This window comes from Arachis ipaensis, chromosome B07, assembly GCF_000816755.2.
Source record: "Arachis ipaensis cultivar K30076 chromosome B07, Araip1.1, whole genome shotgun sequence".
Classification (NCBI taxonomy): Eukaryota; Viridiplantae; Streptophyta; class Magnoliopsida; order Fabales; family Fabaceae; genus Arachis; species Arachis ipaensis.
In genome coordinates, this window is record NC_029791.2 from 4,339,404 (window position 1) to 4,345,385 (window position 5,982).

Sequence of the window (5,982 nt, forward strand, 5' to 3'; positions counted from 1 at the left end):
AACCACCACCCTCCCAAAAAGCTCCAAAATTGGAACAAGAAACAAAGCTTAGCTCAGCTACACGAAATCATCATCCAAAGCCATTTCCAATGCAATACCCAACCCTTATGGTTTTCATAAGACAAGGGATCCTCAGCACCAAGCAACAGCCTTTACCACATTCAAATCAAGCATCATCCTGGAAAATGAGAACCCTTCAGCCCCACAACACAAAAAAGCCCTAATTGAACAAGCTCTCAGCACAAAACCCTAGGTGCCCCAGATCTCAAAATTTGAGCTTTATGCAAGAAAAGTGGCATAAACAGTGGAGTTTAACAGGGGGATAACGAAGTTCAGACTTCAGAGCTCAGGGTGGAGAAGGTGTGTGAAGTGAGAGTGACATTCATGCTGGTGGATTTATGAGGACCAGAGAAAGAGAGTGTGAATGTGATGTAAGAGAGAGCAGAGAGAGAGAGAGAATAAGGAGTGAAACCGAGAGAGGAGTACATGGCTATGTCTCAGCTTTTTCTTTTTTATTTCTATTTTGACCAAAGAAGACTCTTTTATTTTTTTATATGAACAGTGAGAGTGGTAATAATTGACTTCATTTTTTACTCCATTTTGGTTACTTAATAACTTAAAATGTGGGCTAATTTTTTTTTGCTATGGAAGTAGAAGTGGTGATATACCTTAATATTGTAATTTTTGGTGTATTTTAAAATTGTGGAAGTACACAAATCAGAGGGTCCGATTTCTGTACCTAAAATTTTTTAATTTTTTTTAAACACAAATCAGACGGTCCGATTTGTGTACCTCTCACAAATCGGACGGTCCGATTTCTGTACTTCTAATAAATCGGACGGTCCGATTTCTACTTTTCTAGTTAAACGATTCCACATTTGAGTATAACCCCCCAACAATCCACATTTTAAAAAAACACCATTACCATTCCAATATTAAAAATAAAAAATTCTAAAATGTGTCAAACAAGGCAAAGAAATTTTGAAATTTTATGTGAAATCGAACAAATAAATTAAATATGTAAATTATAAAATTATAATAAGATTTAAAATATTAAGTAGCAAAATATTTATATTTGTATTTATTAAATATCTGAGTAAATTATGTTTCGCATAAAATTTTTTTGTTATTTAAACTAAGTTATCAAATTGATGGTGTACCTGTTGGTTATTTAAGTAAATATTTTCACTTAATCTACCATGTATATGAAATGCAAAATAAATTTTGTTATTCACTATTTAACTAAATAATTTTATTTATATTAAACAAAATAGACGTTTATTAGTGTAGTCATTAATTATTTTAAGAGATATTTTTATTTGCATTATATTATACACACGTTTAAGTTAATTATTTTACTAAACATTTTCATTATTCAAGTAAATTTTTTTATGTAAATAAAATTATAATTTAAATGTTTGTAATTATTTACTTAAATAGTTTACTTATAAGTCGAATTAATTATTGATTCGGTATTTTTATTATTTACCAAAAGCCTCGCCTACTGCTTTTGAGGAGAGTGAGTCAGACACTCCCACCACCGAATGCCATTGTCTCGTATATGAGGGAAGCCAGGTTCAGTGACGCGCTGCCACTCAAGGATTTTGTGTTCGACAACTCCTTGATCACGGCATTCGTTGAGTGTTGATGCCCAAAGACCCACACCTTATATCTGTCGTGGGGTGAGTGCACGATTACCCTATAGGACGTCGCATACCATATCGGGCTGTAGGAGTGAGCATGGGTAGCGGGTACCCGATTACCCATCCGAACCCAAACCGAACCAAATAAATTGGTTCTGAAACCAACGGATAATCGGGTCCAACCCAAACCAAACCAATGGCTTTTGTTAGTGATTGGTTCATATATGGGTTTTGGGGGTGCGGAACCCGAACCAACCCGCGAACCCGATCATATATTAATTAAATAAAAAAATAAATAAATATATATGGCTTTTCCATTAGACAATGATTATTCATTATTAATATGTTTGGATTTTAATGAATTTAGTTTTTAATGTATTTGGTGTCTAACATGTTTGGATTATTTCTATTGATGTTACATGTTTATTGTACTTGTTGAATTTTTAAGATAAAAATTTGGTTTTTTTTATGAATTTCAAAGTCATCGGGTACCCAATTACCCGAACCGAACCAATCCGTTCTTAATCGGTTTGGTTTGGTTCGGGTACATATAGAAAAAAATACAAATCCAAACCAAACCGAACCAATTATATTTTGATCGGTTCGGTTCTAATTTTACCATAAACCCGAACCAAACTGATACGTACTCACCCTTATCGGGCTGCACACTAATGGAGAGCCCGTAGGTAGTTGCTTTCGTAACTTTCACACATGGTATGGGACCGGAGTCTGGGAGTTGGTTGAGAAACTACTCAGTGTCAGACCTCCTGTAGTCCAACAGTAGGGAGCACAGAGGAAGGAGTCTTTTTTCCTGAAGTTGACATGACTTCAGGAGCGTGTTCGACAGATGCCAGTTGGTACTGGTGACCCAATCACCTTCCGACAGTATGCGAGGTGCTACATATTGTTGATGATCGGGGGTTACCTGATGACTGATAAGTCCAATAATCAGGTTCATCTCTGGTGGCTCCCATTACTAGACGACTTTAAGAGGTGCCGAAGTCTGTCCTGGGGATCTGCGGTGCTAGCATGGACGTACCATTTTTTATGCTCTGTGGCCCACTGCTCCACCACAGACATCGACGGATACACTCCTCTACTGGTATCTTGGATATACCAGAGGTTCCCTAAGTGGTGTCCACCTGAGCGACAAATTTACATGTTCCTTATGGCTGCAAGGTAACTGTTTAGTTTGGTTTTACTATTCTTCATTTTTCGCATAACATTATTAAGACAGATTGATTGAATGGTGGTTAATGTTGCAAATGTCCACAGGTTGATCGGCATGACACAGTAGAGCAGAGACCAACACGAGGGTTTGAAGTGATAACTCTGTCTAACTGCACCTTGTAGGAGTGAGATGCTGACGAACGGGTTTGATTGTATCAATGGGAGGATGACACGGCAAATGAGACTGATGTCCAACTGTCGGTGGTCTTGCAACATTGTGGGTACCAAACACGTGTGCGCTCCTCCCACCCTACGCACCTCCCTAGCAAAATAGAACAACAGTGGTAAACAGGTTCAACAAGCATGACAATGACAATAGAGAATATAGAACACAATGAATCTTTAACTTACCAGTATCCGAGATTCTGTCGGAGAGCAACACTGAGACTCTAAGGAAAACTTGTTGCATGTTATCGGCAACGCACATGGTACTTTAATCAATCCGACTCCACTATTCGGTATTCAACACTTATGCGAATGCTGTAATTTTTCATATCCTGCATTACTGCATCTCTACTTTTGAATCTGTGGCCAACCCTAACTCCACACCACTGTCCAAATTGTAATCTTCCTCACCCGTGTAGGAAAATGGGTTCTTCTCTTGCATTGCGTCTAGATCCAGCGTACCATAGTGACTGGGTACAGATGACAAGGATGGAATTGGGTGTGGGGGAGACAGAAAATACCTACGTGATGCCTCGATCTCTTTGTTGGTTTGGAAACTATACCAGCAACGAGATTTCATTTGTGGAATTCTTTACCATAAAAAATCCATTCATCAGGCTATTGTCTAACTGTCGGTGGTCCTGCGACATTGTGGGTGCCAAACACATGTGCGCTCCTCCCATCCTACGCACCTCCCTAGTGAAATAGAACAATAGTGGTAAATAGGTTCAACAAGCATAACAATGACAACTGAGAATATAGAACACAATGAATCATTAACTTACCAGTATCCGAGATTCTGTCGGAGAGCAACACAGAGACTCCAAGGGCAGCCTATTGCATGTTGTCGGCAACGCACATGGTACTTTAATCAATTCGACTCCACCACTCGGTATTCAGCATTTCTATTAATGCTGTAATTCTTCACACCCTGCATTTCTGCATCTCTGCTTTTGAATCTGTGGCAAACCCTAAACTCCACACTACCGTCCAAGTTGTAATCCTCCTCACCCGTGTTGGAAAATGGGTTCTTTTCTTGCATCACGTCCAGATCCAACATACCGTAGTGACTGAGTACAGATGACAAAGTCGGAATTGGGTGCGGGAGAGACAGAAGATACCTACGTGATGCCTCAACCAAAGTCTCTGGTACAAACTCTTCCTCATCATCATCCTTGGAGGAACTACTCTTGTTGCTATCCACAACATACTCCTCGTCGGAGTCCTCCCCGTCGACCTCTATGTCTTCCACTGTACTAGCAACATGAATCGGTGGTGGTGCGAGAGTTGGGTCATCCTGGACGAAGTCTGACGACTCAAATCCACTGCCACTGACGTCACCAACCCCGCAGAAATCTTCATCACGTGCTCCGCCATGATTCTTCCATGGATGTCAAACATCAGGCGCACATGCTTATCGCCGTAGAGCCAAAATAGACGAAACCGAAAAACTCAATTTCCCATCGGTACTAGCAATCTATACCCCACCCTTCCGATCTCTTTTCTCCCGCTACCATCGATGCCACCTAATATCAGACTCTTCAATTATGCTAATGAGCTTACTGGCTGGATACGCAATAGAATGAGATTCTCACACTCAAATGTCACTTCATTATCACTATTTCTTATACGACAATTCGGATACACACTTACAACCAAGTATCTATTACTACTGGACATTTTGGCTTATTTTCGGAAGGAATAGATAGAAAAGAAGTAGTAAAATGTTTGTGGAGAATACAAAGAGTTGCACATTCTTTTATAGCTATTAAAAATTTGTCTTAACGTATCTCGTTTACAGTGTAAATATCATAATTATTTTCTTATCTCGTTTATAATGTAAACGAAATAAGATAATACGTACTTCGTTTATACTATAAACGATATATGCGCTTCATTTCTTCTTGGCCTTATCTCGATTACACCAAATATGTGATACATTTCGATAAAAATGCTCTAAATGGTATATTTCAATAAATAAAATATTTATTTTATTTATTTAAAAAAATCCCAGCTTATCTTACCTACGTAGCCATGCTATAGATAACTAAAATTATTATTTGCACCTTAAATCAATTATTATAAATAGTTTAATTTATTCATGGTAATTTTTCAATAACCAATTTAAATATTAACCTGATATTCATATCCTGTGATTCTAATGTTTGTCAAAATTAATTGGATTTAGTATGACTATTTAAATTTTTATTCTTATTTCTAAATTATATTAGATGAGATGTTTAGTCAATATTTACTTTTAACAATAAAGTTAGGTGTTTAAATTGTTTTTAAACCAAGCCTTCAACTAAATTTATATGCTTTGTAATAAAATTTATGTGTTAAAGGAGTGCAGAGACAAAAACTAACCGATAGACGTATATTTTTTTGGTCAAACTTATATATCGATTTGGTTAGACTTGATTAGTAGAAATTTTGTATATGTAATATTATTGTTAAAATGTTTAAATATATCAATAAAATGAATAATTATTGTAACTAATTTAAATTGGTCGAATAATCAATTTATTTGTTTATTTAAATAAGTGTTAATAATTCAAATTGCATTTTGTGTATATAATAATTTATTGACTAATAATTTTTAAATAAAATTTAGATTCGCAATGAATTAATTTTTAATTTACTAAATTAAAAAATATGGTAACAAAAAAAATGATGGCTGTTGTCTTGGATCTTCATTTACAATTCAATGATTTGAGTGCAAGTTGCGATAAATAAAAACAACTTTCATCTAATTCATAGTTTACAAGTGTTAAAATTAGAAAGCCATATATGTAATATTGTAATAAAGCGGCATATGTGGAGAAGACATTCCTCCTTCTTCTTTAATATATGTATATGGATATGTAATACTGTAATAAAGCGGCATATGTAATATATGTAATTTTTACTCCGTTCTTTTTTCTTTTTTATTCTTTTATTTTGT